Source organism: Lutra lutra, chromosome 12 (genome assembly GCF_902655055.1).
Source record: "Lutra lutra chromosome 12, mLutLut1.2, whole genome shotgun sequence".
Lineage (NCBI taxonomy): Eukaryota > Metazoa > Chordata > Mammalia > Carnivora > Mustelidae > Lutra > Lutra lutra.
The window spans coordinates 94,850,844-94,864,537 of record NC_062289.1 but is presented as its reverse complement, the minus strand read 5'-3'; the positions used below and the strand labels follow the sequence as shown (position 1 = coordinate 94,864,537).

At 52.4% G+C, this 13,694-nt stretch overlaps 1 protein-coding gene and 1 non-coding gene across 8 annotated transcripts in view; both read left to right on the top strand.

Moving 5' to 3' along the window:
- CMKLR1 (chemerin chemokine-like receptor 1) overlaps positions 1–13,694 on the top strand; it is a 46,601-nt gene that overhangs the window by 12,180 nt on the left and 20,727 nt on the right. Inside the window, exon 1 of one of the 7 annotated variants that reach the window (XM_047697651.1) lies at positions 10,765–11,311. The exons of 5 other annotated variants lie outside the window; for them this stretch is intronic. The gene's annotated coding sequence lies outside the window, so the exon portion shown is untranslated. Of the gene's footprint in view, positions 1–10,764; positions 11,339–13,694 lie in introns of those variants that run through there. One more of the 7 variants, XM_047697655.1, reaches the window with a different exon arrangement.
- LOC125082737 (U6 spliceosomal RNA) lies at positions 5,240–5,346 on the top strand. The gene has a single exon (XR_007122064.1). It is a non-coding gene; the product is annotated as a U6 spliceosomal RNA (small nuclear RNA).

The following is a 13,694-nucleotide window of genomic DNA, read 5'->3' as shown; positions in this document are numbered from 1 at the left end:
GCAGGTGTGGGGAGAAGCCCTTCTCGTCCAGGTGCGTCTGGAGAGGTAGGGGGCATGGCCAGTGGCATTTCCAGAATCTACTCACTGTCTGGTTTCACAGTCCTTGACTTCCTAGCTATGAGTCCTTGCTTTCCTTATCTGTAAAATGGGGGAGAGGATGACACTGCCTCATAGGGTTTTTGGGGTTGGGGGAGATAGATGTAGGGGAGGGCACATTTTATGTTTTATCTTTTTTTTTCCCTTTAATATTTGCCACCATCATGGGACGCCTGGGTGGCTCAGTTGGTTAAGCAGCTGCCTTCGGCTCAGGTCATGATCCCAGCGTCCTGGGATCGAGTCCCACATCGGGCTCCTTGCTCGGCGGGGAGCCTGCTTCTCCCTCTGCCTCTGCCTGCCACTCTGTCTGCCTGTGTGCGCTCTCTCTCCCTCTCTCTCTCTGACAAATAAATAAAATCTTAAAAAAAAAAATTTGCCACCATCAGCTGTTTAAAGGAAGAATGTGGAATGGGGCGTCCACACATAGCGTGCGTGCAGCTCTGGGGCCCAGTGATCAATAAATGCCCAGTGTTTGCGATTTTGCCATTAGCAGTCCAGTCCAGTCTGTGTCCCTAGCGATGAGGTGGCTTTGGGAAGACGCTCTGCCCCTTTCTGCTTTCTTGCCACGAGGGTTTGAGCAAGTTGCTTTACCTCGTTGAGAGCCATGTTCTCGAAGACTCGAGGTGCATTGAGAGGGTGGTTGAGAGGGCGCAGGGGTGAAGCCGGAAGCGCTCCTGGCTCCAGGGCAGTGATAGGCTTCTGGAACCATTTGAAACTGTCTCTCTGGGCATCATCCGGCTCCTCCAGGGGTTTGGGGGGGGGCTGGCTGGTTTCTCCCTTCCATGTCATATGGAAATGCTGCAGGCATCTTGGGACATTCACATTCCTGAGGGGGCTCTAAGACTCGAGGGTTCTGGGCTCTGTCCCCAGACATGGGGTACAGAGCCAGGCTACTGTGAGAAGCTGGGACAAAGGTGGGCTGGCCCTTGTCTTCTCAGTGTACTTCCCTGCCCTATGACCGCTTCCTCCTTCTCACTCTCACTCCTCCCCCCTCCACCTCCTCCTCCCCACTCCCTCCCCTCATTCTCCCTCCCTTCTTCCCCCCTCCCCTCCCCTTTCTTCCCTAGCCAGTGCTCTAAGTTCCAGAGGCTGAATGGACATCTTTGGGCAAAAGCAAGCACTTACCTTGAGGTGAGGGAGGGTCTCTGAAGCTCTGGGTGCCAGCTGGGCTCTCTGACTTCTGTCTGGGAGCTGGCTGAGATAAGATGCCAGGAAAAAAAGAAGCAGGCCTCAGTGGTCCAGGAAACCTGTCACAGGCACCCCACAGCCCTGCGCACATTGTGGGCACTGCACAGGTGCTAGTGAGGGGGGATGGACCAGCGAGCCCCAACAGCGGAGGGGCACACTCTGGGAACCACAGTCTGGAGCATCGCCTCAAGACCCCTCCCTCTCTTAGCAAAAACCGAACACTCACTGAAGTTATTTTGAGGTTGTGTGCCTATTTTTAAAACATAAAATTATTTTGAGGGTGCTTTGTTTAAACAAACAAACAAAAAAAAAGCATGGAAATTTTGCATTCAGTGCCATAATATTCTCCTGCATTTAAAGACAGAAATTGCGGCCCTCAGAAATCTTTGGGTCAGCTCCGCGGAGGGGACCTTCATCTGTGTTCTGGCTTCCTGTCTCTATGGCTCATTCAGAGAAATTTGGGGTAGAAAATGCATGGATCGTCAGGTTTGAGGGGGACAGTGACAGATGACTGACTCTTCTTCCCCACCCCACCCCCATCTCTCCACTGTGTATTGAGGAAACAGGCACAGAGAGGTTAAGTGACTTGCTCAGAGTCACACAGCTGGTAAGCAGCAGAGCTAGAGTTTGAAGCCAGATAGCGTTTGCCCTAACACTTCAAGAGATGCCTCTTGGGTGAGTCCCTGTTCCCCTTCCCCTGCTGCATCTATGGCTGGTCAGCTGGGGCAGTTTCCTGGACATCTGAGACCCAGTTCCTTCCACTGCATCGCCTCTGGTCACAATCAGCTCCCAGACCTAAGAACCACTAAGAACCCAGCTAGCACCTGGGGCTGCAAGGACGCTCCCTTCTGAGATAGGGACAGTTTTGCCCTAAGACGCAAACTTTAGGATTCCCCAGCTCGAGTCCTGAACCTCTGGCCTGGGCTGGGTCTCTCTAGAGGAAACAGCCTCTGTGCCTTTCTTCTGAGGCAATGGCCAGCCTCTTTCTCCAGGTGGTTTGGCTTCTGCCCAGTGTCCGGCCCTTGGCTCCTTGACTGCTATCCGTGAGCCAACTGTGAGTTGGCAGGTTTCTGAAAACTCATTTCCAGAAGAGGAAACTGAGGCCCAAACATGATGTCAGAGAAAGAAGCCTGGTGTCCGGCCTATCTCTCTAGCCGTGTTGGCATGTGTGTTCAGGTGGGACTGATGCCATGAGTCTTCCCTGCTGGGCAGAGGGCTTAGGGTCTCCTGGAAGAGCCACATGCTCGTGGCTTGGAGAGGGAAAGAGATTTGTGCAGGTTCAAGGGAAATTAGGAGCAGAGTGGGACTGGAAGCCATGTCTCCCACCTCCCCCAGCACCTTGTTTGTGCCTCAGTTTCCCCCACAGGGACATTCAAGGCTCAGGGTTTGGATGGGACAGACAGAGCTGCTCTTGGGGTCTCCGTTTCCCCTGCTTATATATATTCTCCTATAGGGCGATTGACAAACCTGGCCCACTGGAACCTGTATGTGGTCAAGTTTTTACTAGTCTGCAGAGAAACAGAGAGAGAGAGAGAGCATACAGACAACAGAATGAGTTTTTTCCTAAAGTAAGATGTTTTCGGCTGAGAAAGAGGTCTTTTTCCCACTGATTTTTGTTGGCATTAACATCCTGGTTTTTTTTTTCTGAAATGGTGGGGGCGGTAAAGGACAATTTTAATATTGCAACACTCTTACTTGGCATAGAAAGGTGGGGGCTCTAGGCCAGTTTCAGAACTGGGAAACATAACTGGGTTCATGAAACCCCAAAGTTTGGAGTTCACTGAGCTAACACAGGGTCTTGGGCTCCTTTGAGCTCAGGGAGGGTCAGGTAGGCAGAGGTGTGGCTGAGGTCACATGATTGGAAAGTGCTGAGAGACTGGGCCCTGGGCATGGAGGGGAAGATTCCAGTAGCTAAAGCCAGAGCCAGACTGCAGAGCAGGGACTGTACCTGGCACATAGTAGTTGCCCATGATTACCACGTGAGTGCTCAGCACACAACTCAGAGTCAGGGCAGTGGGCAGGGAGACAGAGGACTGGGTTCTGAGTAGGATAGCTGTTGTAGGTAGGGTTTCCCCAAAGCAGAGCCTGAGGCAAGGATTTAGGTGAATGTGAGGTATTGAGTAAGTTCTGTAAGGCAGGGTTGAAATTCAGGGAGGTGAGTGAGGCAGGGTCACCCAAGTTCAAACTTGGAGTCCATCTTTGTTTAAAATTGTGATATTTTGCTCATCATGCATTTTGTGCATTAGTTTCAATTTTTAAAAAATACGGAACTAGGCATGCCTGGGTGGCTTAGTCTGTTAAGCGTCTGACCTTTGTTTTGGCTCGGGTCCTGATCTCAGGATTGTGAGTTGGAGCCCGGCATCTGGCTCTGAGCTGAGCTGGGTGTGGAGCCTTCCTGGGATTTTCTCTCTCCTCCCCCTCTGCCCCCCCACCCCTCCCCCACTTGCATGCACTCTCTCTTCAAATCAATTAATTAATTAATTAAAAATATGGAACTTAGTATTAAGATAATAAGATAATATAATTAACATAATGCTAGAATATGGAATTTGATTAATTAATTAAAAATATGGAACTAGGGGGTGCCTGGGTGGCTCAGTGGGTTAAGCCTCTGCCTTCAGCTCAGGTCATGATCTCAGGGTCCTGGGATCGAGTCCTGAGTTGGGCTCTCTGCTCAGCAGGGAGCCTGCTTCCCCTCCTCTCTCTCTGCCTGCCTCTCTGCCTACTTGTGATCTCTCTCTCTGTTGAAATAAATAAATAAAATCTTTTAAAAAAATATGGAACTAAAATATTATTTCTTCTGATTAGTGTATTTTGGAGCACAATCTTTATGCCTTCAAGGACAGAGCAGAGGAGGAACTCAGTAAGGAGGCAGTCTCAGGCGGAGATAGCCTCAGCCTGGTCCCACGGGGAGCTCTGGAGCCTGAATTGTACTCCGTCCATTGGGGAGAGGCAGCCCCTGATTAGCTCAGGGCCCTTCTCAGGAGAGGGGGCCAGCTGTGAGCTGTGAGCCTCTGGTACTCTATAGCTGTGGGATGGGTGCCCTCAATGAGGAAAGGGGATCTGAACTGGGCCCCAACATCTACCACGACACTCTGTTTTTCTTTGAGAGATGACAGTAAAACATTTGAATCATTTATAAGTGCTTTTGGCTGTTGGACTGTGTTTCTTTGTCTAGGAGGGTGCTGAGGCTTTCAGGACCCAGCTTCTATTCCTGTTATAGAATGGAGGAATGTATGAATGTTCTGGAGCAGGGAGAGCATTCTGGGTTGGGGAAGGGAAGGGGGAGGGAGCTGGTGTGGATATGGGCATGGGCCAAGGGGTTGAGCTCATTTCAGCTACCAGCTCCTTTCCTGGGAGGGTGGGAGCAGGGGGAGAGGAAAACCCAAGTGGGTTATTAGGTGTCTGTGATTCTGGCCAGGGAGGGAAAAGCAGAGGGAGGAGGAAGAGGAAAGGAGGAAGGAGAGGGCTTTGCCCCCCAGTAAGCAGGCATGTAGTGAGGGTGTTGGGAGGTGCCCTGCCTTTTCCTAAACTGGGAAGCTGAAGAGTGTTAAGCCCTTGAGGCCTGGGATATTTAGTCCTGAGTCCCAGAGCCCTGGAGATGGCTGGGCTTCTTGGTGGAACTCAGGATAAATACCACCAACCAAGTGTAACGTGTGTCCCAGGGTCAGGGAGAGAGGCACGGGGTTGGTTCCCTGACCACACCTTCCCTTCGGGGTTTTAGGGTGACATCAGGGTCCATATGTTCTTGCTCAAATTCTGCTTCTGCTGCACACTGTACCTGTTTGTACACCATCAGAGCTTTAAATCTGAACTCAGTCTGTAATCACCTACTCCATACTGTAGCTGTGGGACCTTAGGCAGGTTGCTTGGCCCCTCTGTTCCCTTAACTGTGAGATGGGGTGGGAATCAGGCCTGTGGGGAGGCTGGAACAAAGTAAAGGATCGGAAGGATCGTGCTCGCTTTGGCAGCACATATACTAAAATTGGAACGATACAGAGAAGATTAGCATGGCCCCTGCGCATCGATGACACGCAAATTCATGACAGGGAAGGATCCCAAGGGCTGACAGTGATGGTTCCCAGGGCTGGCTCATGGCTCCTCACTGTGGGGGCCCTTAGAAACCTGCACCAGTTTCTTGGTTCTTGGCAGATGGATGAGGAAGCAAGGAGCAGGGAGACAAAGGCCCCTCTGTCTGCCACCTGGGGTCCTCTCTCTGGGAGGTGAGTTGGGAAGAAGTAAGAGCCCCGCGGAAGAGAAGAGGACTCCTGCCTAGAAGTGGGATGGGCACCATGCTGTCTGCCAGGATTTGTTCATCATGAGCAATGGGTGGAAAATTATCTTGGATTCTTTCCTGAGGGGACAGGAAGGCTAGGGCCATCCATGGAGAGGAGAGGTTTCTCCACACCAGGAATGTGATCACTGATTTATTTTAAAACAGAATAAAAGTGGAAAACTTTCAGTTGATCATGGTTTGGGGCTGCTCATGGCTGCCCAGCCAGGTCCAGAATATGACTCCTCAGGAGCTCAGGCTCCAGCCTTTGACATGGAGACAGCTCTGGAAAAAGTGCCAGTTGGCCTGTCACTGCCCAGTTCTCTGGGGAGCCTTCCCCCTCCAGCCTGACTGGCTTCTTTTCTGGGAACCCACAGGGTCCAGATCTACCCTTTGGAGTTGGCAAGGGGGTTTTGGGCACGAATCTGTCTCCCTCGTACCAGAAATAGTTTCATACACCTGCAGAATCCATTCCTGATCCCTGATCCCCACAACGGCCCTAGTGTGATTGCTTTCTCCCTCTGATAAATCTGGAAACTGAGAACCAGAAGCTGGAACAGCCGGGACAGTCAGAATAAAAACCAAGAACGCCCGACTTCCTGTGACACCTCATACCACAGATGTGGCTTGGGTTCTCTGGGGACTGACAGTCTAAGTGGCTCCGAAGCATTTTCTTGACGGATTAAAACACAACATAGCCACTGCAAAAGGAGGCCTGAAGTCTTGTTTGCTCATCGTGAAAGACAAGGGCTTGAGAGCACCAGATGGTATTAAGAATTAGTAGGAAATGATACACACAAAACATGTTGATTATATTTTAACACATTTACAATACTGAATTATAGTAGTAAGAGACTAGAAACAAGTCAAGTGCTCAACCTGGGGAGATTGGATCAGTAAATGGTGGTTTAAAAAAATTAATTAAAAAATGTGTGTGTGTGTGTGTATCTATATCCCCAAATGGAATACTATGCAGCCATCAAAAAGGACAGGTACTTTTTCTACATACTGATGGGACATGATCTCCAAGATGTATTGTTAGGTAAGAAAGGCAATTTGCAAAGTAGCATGTGTAATATACTACCTTTCATGCAAAATGGGAGAGAAATAGAATATACATTTGTGTTTACCCAAAGAAATCCTGGAAGGGGATATGAGAAGCAAATGCTGATAGTTATAGAGGGGACTGGGTGGATGGTGGCATGGAGGAAGCAAGGATTTGCATTCTAACTTTTTAATAATTTTAGATGGTTTTGAACATCACTAATCAGATGGGAATTGTATTACCTAGTCAAAAAATTAAACAAAACCAAGTGAGAATCAAAGGCCCAGTAGACTAATAATAAGAGTTATTATGAAGTATTATCTAGCCTGTAATGACTTTTGCCACCATTATCCCTTGACTGTCACGTGAACACATTTGAGGTCTTAAACCTAGCTTGACCTGACTCTGGCTTCCTCAATGTCCCAGGAGAGGGTCCCTTCTGGCCCACTTTGAACCTAGTGAGGGTCCTATTTGGGTTTATGCTGGGCCTACACTTCCCTCTAACGTCCACGTCATCTTGGTGGCCCCCTTGGCCGTGGGTGGTCAAGTCAAGAGACTTGCTTGTATCGTTCCAAGAAAACCCTTGAACTCTTAAACTCTTGGTGAAATGTTTATAGGAAAAAATGTGTCCTTGTGGGCTCTCCCTGATGCTAATATCCAATGGACGGAGACTCTCTAGAGAAGATAATGACTGAAAACCTGTATATCATTTGAGAAAACAACCTGATAGGGCTGTTAGCCAGCCTTTTCTCTGCCAGGACCTCCCCAAACACCGGTCCCACCCTACCACCCAACAGGCTGTGTGTTAAGTGATGCTTGCCGTTTCCTGTTAAAATGAGCCAAAGACACAATGCGGCCCCACTGCATCTTCTGATCTGCGTGTGGTCCCCCGTTGCCCAGTGGCTCCAGCTTTCCTTCCCAGACCAGAGGCCCCTTACATTTCTACAGCGCTCACACCTTGCTCCTAGCTCTCTGGTCTTTGGGAATTTCGGAAATAGCCTAAGGCTGCCCTTTATTCTCCAAGCTGCTTTGGACCACCCACAGAAGGATGGCTGTTCGTGGGACCCCTTCTCAGCCCACTCTGGGTTGGGTCCATAAGGCCTTCCTGAACCTTCTCAGGAGTCAGGCAGAAAGGTGGCTTTCAGTCTTTCCCCCTTCTGTCTGACTCTGAATCTCTGTATTTGCTTGTCTTAGTCTTTCTTCCCTGCTCTCACCTTTTAGGTGCTTCCCTTACCCTCTCTGTCGACTCTCTGTCTCCCCATTCCTGCCTCTTGTGGTCCCCCCTCCTCCCGTCCTCCCTGTTCCTCTGTATCCTCTTCCCTCTGTGAGGGACTTGGCTGCCCTGCCCTCCTCCCATCTCCTTCTGTGTCCACCTCTGTGTCTTCCCCTGCTTCCATACCCCCCTGCCCCAGCCCAGATCGCCTGGCCCACCCAACCCCTACCCTGCTGGGCTTGCTGGACTCTTCCAGAGGGGGCACCCCTCCAGATGGGCAGGGCCAGCTTCATGGGTGGGTCACCAGGGCAGCTGCCTGGGGCTCAGAAGGGCCTGAGCTTGGTTTGACACCTTGGAGTTGCTGTCTTGAAACTCTTAGTACTTTTTGAATAAGCCGCCTGCTTGCTCACTTTGCACGGGGCCCCACAACGTAAGCAGCCTGCTCTGCTGAGGGGCGTGGACTTCCTGGGAGGGTCCAGGTTCTGGGCATGCTGCTGCCCCCTCCCGCCCGCTAGTAACCACATCTGGACGTGCGCCCAGCTTCCAAGGTGCTCTCACTATCGGCTGTCCTGCAACAACAGAAGGTAATTGCCAGATTCATTCCCATTTTACAGATGAGACAAGCGAAGGCTCAGAGAGGCCAAAGTTCCTTGCCCCAGAGCCCAGAGCTCGAGAGCCTGCCTCTCAAATCCAGGCTTTCAGGCTGAGACTACAGAGTCTCCTGCAGGACCCCTTGTGTGTCTGAGCCAATCCTCAGTCTCTGCCTCTGTGAAATGGAGGTGGTGGGAGTAGCTGCCCCAGAGCAGAGCCAGTGGGCACCTAAACCTTGAATATTCTGGATACAGATGCACGTACCTTTTTACATAGTTGCCCCAGCCTCTCTGTACCTATTTTCTCATCTGCCAAGTGGGGGTCATGGGAATGTGAGGACCCAGATCAGTGCTCAGCACAGGGTCCAGCACGGGTGGGCGGGCAGGGTCCGCACTCAGAAGTTTCTGGCCGCCCTCCCTCTGGGGCAGAGGATGGGGTGATTTGTGAATAGGAAAACCATATTGTCCAAACTGGGGCACTGTGAGAGTAAAAGCAGCACTCTTAATAAGCATGTTGAGATAAGAGGCCCAAGCCAGGATATAGGGTCACTACGTAGGTATCGTGAGCATCTTGGGCCTGGTAACAGGAAAGCAAGCATCGGGGAGGGAGCAGAACCACACCCCAGGCCTGCCTCCAGCTGGTAGGGACTAGGGCTGGGGTCTAACATTTGCCACAGAAAATGGTGTCCCACTTGCTCTGGCTCATAACATCAAGACATCTGTTCAGGGAGAAACAGGATCAGGGAGGGCACCTCAAAGACCACACAGTTCAGGCCCGCTCCCAAATATTCTAGAAATGTCTTCCAAGGAAACCGGCAATGCGTAAACCGGGTCTAAACACTCCCGCCCGGGCCCGGCTGAGCAAATGGGCTCTTAAGGAACTGCCCTTTGGGGTCGGGCTGCCAGCTTGGAGGGAGGGCACTGTATTCAAGCCACAAGCATCTGGATTCCTGTCCTAAAACAAGCAGAACCTCGAGCCTGTGTCCATGGTCAGGGCCTCGGTGAGGATAGTGATCACCACATCACACCTTGTCCTTTCTGTAGGCACCTCGGGAGAAAAGTCCTTCTGCCCCCCTGGTCCCAGGAAGGCCTCCCATTCCCCGGAGTGGGTTTGTTTTTAGCCGGAGGCACGTGACTGCTGGGACCGGTTTTCGTTTCTGAGACTAGGAGTCTGGGAGTCCGCGGCATGGCCCACCCAAGCTAAGCATGTAGGACATTACTTATCGTCTGCATTTTTCCCCTGAGCCCTGGCTCAGCTTTCTGTCTCCACCCACGTTCCCTTCCTCCTTACACTCTCACTCTTAATTTATGATCCCCTGTATATGTGAGTCTTTTGAGATTTTTTTTTTTCCCTCCCTTCTGGACCAAGTCAAAACATAAGCAAACAAACAGACAAACCTGCAAGCAAAAACATCCTGTAGCACTCCTCCTTCTGCCTGGACAGAGAACATCCCAGCTGGTGAGAGCCAGAAGGCAAGGGGTTAAGAATGTTGCAGAGGAAGTGCTGGCCCACGTTAAAAGTGAGGAAGTGACCCTCATTTGGGGGCAGGGGTGGGAAGGAGGTAGCCAGCTTATCCCGTGTGACTCTAGGGAGGCTGATCCAAGCTTGAGGCGAATATGACAGGTTGCTCCGAGTTCAGTTTAGTCCAAAAAGGAAGAACTTTCTAATGACTCGATGGGTTTTTCTGGAAGTTCTGCTGTGGAGGGGTTGGGAGAGGGTGAAGAAAGAGGAGTAACCTGCCTTGGAACCTGGCAGAACCCAGGGCGAATTTCTTTTGGATTCTTTTATTTCTGAGTGTTGACCTGGGGGCCCAGAGGATTCCTGAGGGACGGTCCCAGGGGCAGTCTCCCTCCATTTCCAGCGACGCTAGGCAGTGAGACTGGCCGCGGGCACTCCTGCACGATGTCGCCCGCGTGCTCGTTCCTTGGGTGCAAAGACTTGTGTCTCATCCCTGCGTGAGGTGAGCTCTGCCAGACACGATTCTTTGCACACCTTGCTCTCTGCGGCATTCCCATACCTAGACTGGCGCCTGGCCCACCGCAGAGATTTGTCACAGTAATCGAATGAAGAAAACAGCTTCTGGTGGCAGAGCTAGAATTCCAACTCGGTATTATCTGCCTCCAGAAATAGCCCTCTGTAAACATAACAGCCAGGGGCATGTGTGTTGGGGCCAGGATCGTTACCTACGGAAGCTGCCTGATCCATCCTGGTTTGCCTGGAACGTTCTGGAAGCACCGCTTCGCAGGACACCCCCAAACTGGATGGCTGATCTCCTATACACCCTGTGCTGGGGATCCCACATAGTTTTTACAATGACCAACCTTGCAGATGAGGCGATGGCTCTGTGGCCCGAGGTGGCATGGCAGGCGTGGGGCTGGGCCGGCCTGAGCATCTGGCTTTGCTGCCGCTTGGTGAGGCTTACGCTGTAACCCGGAGGGGGGCAGACCCCTCCATCCTAAAGCCTCTCTAGCAACGGCTTTGGAGATCCTGGAATTTCCTCTGGGCTCCAACCAGCTGTTTTTTCCGTTGAGGGTGGAGGGGTGGTTTTCTCAGCAAGACCCTTCCTTAGGGCAAGGCTGGAGTGTTGCCTTGGGAAAGGTGATGGTGCAGTGACGGGGTCGAGGGGGAGGGCAGCCCGTTCCTCCTCCCCCCACGCCTGGGAACAGGGTGGGATCTCAGGCTCCCCTGTCCCAGTTGCTGGCAGCAGCGCCTGCCCTTTTGTCAGCCGCCTGGGCTGGAGCCAGGAAATTCTAAGGGGCTAGAACCTGCCTAGATGCCCCAGGGCCCCTGTGCCCAGGGCCAGCAGCCTGGGCAGGGTGCAACTGGGCAGCTCACGGCTCCAGGATCTCTCGGGGCTCCACCGGGCTGAACAGGCCTCTGCAGCCCCTGCCTGTCCAGGAGCCTGGTGAGTGGCGACTATTTTCAAAGTTGGGTGAGTCTAGTCACCAAAGGCTCTTGGAGGTGGGGTTGGGGAATGTGTGGGACGCGGTGGCCCTGCCAGCCCTGGGCCCGGGTGGGGGTCAGCAGGCATAAGAACGCAGGGCTCTGTGCCCAGGGATCTCTAGCAGGCAAGTCACAGAATGTCAGCTACAGTCACAGGGACCGCAGGTGGGGCCCTCGTGTCAGGGCAGACCAAGTTCAAATCCCATCTCTGCCCCTTCCTGGCTCTGGGATCTTAGGCGAGTGGTCTTGCTTCTTTGTGTCTCAGTTTTCCGCCTCTGCAAGATGGGACTGCAAAAGCTCTCACGTGGGTGGGTTGTTCTGAGAAGAGGTACTGGGTGCACAGTGGGCACCCAAGACGTGGGAGTTAATGTCTCATGCCAGCCTTTTGGTTTCTGTTACTCTCAGCTCAGAGCTGTGCTCCAAGACCCCAAGACGGGAGAGGGCTTCTGAGTCCGTGCATAGAAGCTTGCTAGTGAGACGTGAGGGAAGTCTGACAGACAAGAAAGGCTCATCACAGCCTTATAGTGGAAGGGCCGTCTTCCCCTGCGGATGCTTGGACGTGCTGTGACAGGACAGACGGATATTTCAACCAGCCTCATGGACTGCTGCTGGGATCTGTTAGAACAGACCCAAGTTCCAGGCGTGGCTGGTGATCCTGATCCTGTGCCTTCCAGAGTCCCAGTTTCAACACCTGTTAGATGGGGATGGTAATCCCCCCATCTCTGGGGGCCTTGTCTGGAGACTGGGAGATAAGGAAGGCCAGACCCAGCCAGATGCCTGGCTGTCCCAGCAGGAGCATTTGCTTTCTTCTCGCTACCACTGCTGGCTGCTCTGCCTGGGTTCCTAAGAGAGTGCCCAGTGGGACTGGGAGGAGCAGAGGGAATGAGACAGGGCCTCCCCAGGCAGAGGAATCTTCCCCGGGTAAGGGCCCCAGAGGTCTCAAACACCGTGCTAGGAGGCACTGGGCTCCTGGTGCACAAGGGAGCAGGTGGGATTAGAAGGACTTGGACTCTGCGGTCCTTCACTCGCCAGCCCAGGTAGCCCTTCTTGACCCTAGGCCCTGCAGCCCTGTGCTGGGTCAGTGACCCGAGGTTGCTGACATTACCCAGGCTGGCCAAGAGGAACAGATACCAGTGCTCACATTCAGGGGGCCTTTCTTTCTCTCTTTGTGGCTTTTCTGCACCTGGGCTCCTGCCCTGTGCTGCTTTTCCCCACCTCAGCCTCTCCTCTCTGGAACTTTGTAAGCACACAGCGCTCCCCACAATTGTAACTCCCACCTCTCCCTGGGTCCCACCTCCCTGCTGTGGCTCTGCTGTCCCCTCAGTCCCCTCTAGGATGCAAACCCTCAGCTAGAACCACTCCCTCCCTCTTCCCTGCTCCTGCCATGTCTCCTACAGATGTCTGCCACAACCCTGTAAGTCCCCATTCTAATCCCACTTCTGCAGTTTCCTGGCTGGGCAGGCTCGGGCAAGCTACTTAACCTCAGTGAATTTCTCCTCCTTCATCTGTAAATGGGGCTAATAATAAAATAATAGTTCTAACCTCCTGAGACTGACATAGAGACTGAGCTAGTAACATGAAAATGCCACACACATAAGAAGCTTTCAAATTCATTTAACACATTTTTTTTTTTGAGCACCCACCGTGTGTCACTTATGACTTAAGGGGCTGGGGTGCAGCATTGGCCAGAACAGGCCACAGAGGCCACAGCCTCTGCCCTCAGTAAATGTCAGCTCTGACTCGGGCATCTATTTGCATGATTGCTTTTCCCAGCTCCCCACAGCAGGGTGGGCCGGGATGTGGGGTGGGGGTGGGGTGGGGGTGGGGAGGGATGTTGTCTAATTCATCTGCGTGTCAGACTCCCAGCTCAAGGCCTGGTCTTGCTTGCTTGTGAAGGGAAGGGAAGGAAAGCCCTCTGATTCTGGGCTTCCCTTGGCATTCCTGATTTCCCTGGAGAGTTGATTGCACCTGAAGGGGAGCCCCTTCCTTCAGCAGTGGGACATTGTAGGGTCAGGCAAGCAAGTCTGTGAGGCTCTAGGTCTCTCTCTGTCTCAAGCTGCTGCCATTTTGGATGGTCCCGGCACTGTAGCAGTGAGGTCCCTCCTCAACGTTGAGATATCAGAGCTGGAACAGCTGTGTGTGAGGCAGGGTTCTCTCGGTGGCAGGGGATAGGATCCCAACTCAAACTGGCTAAAGCAGGAAGGGAAATTCATTGGTTGGGAGGAACTCATCTGTCCAGCAAGTGTTTCAGGCATGTTTGGTCTTGCTCCATCTTTGAGGTCTGCTTCCTTCCACATTGGTCTTGTTTTCTGGTGGAATTTGCCCAAGGGGTGACAAGAGTCTCT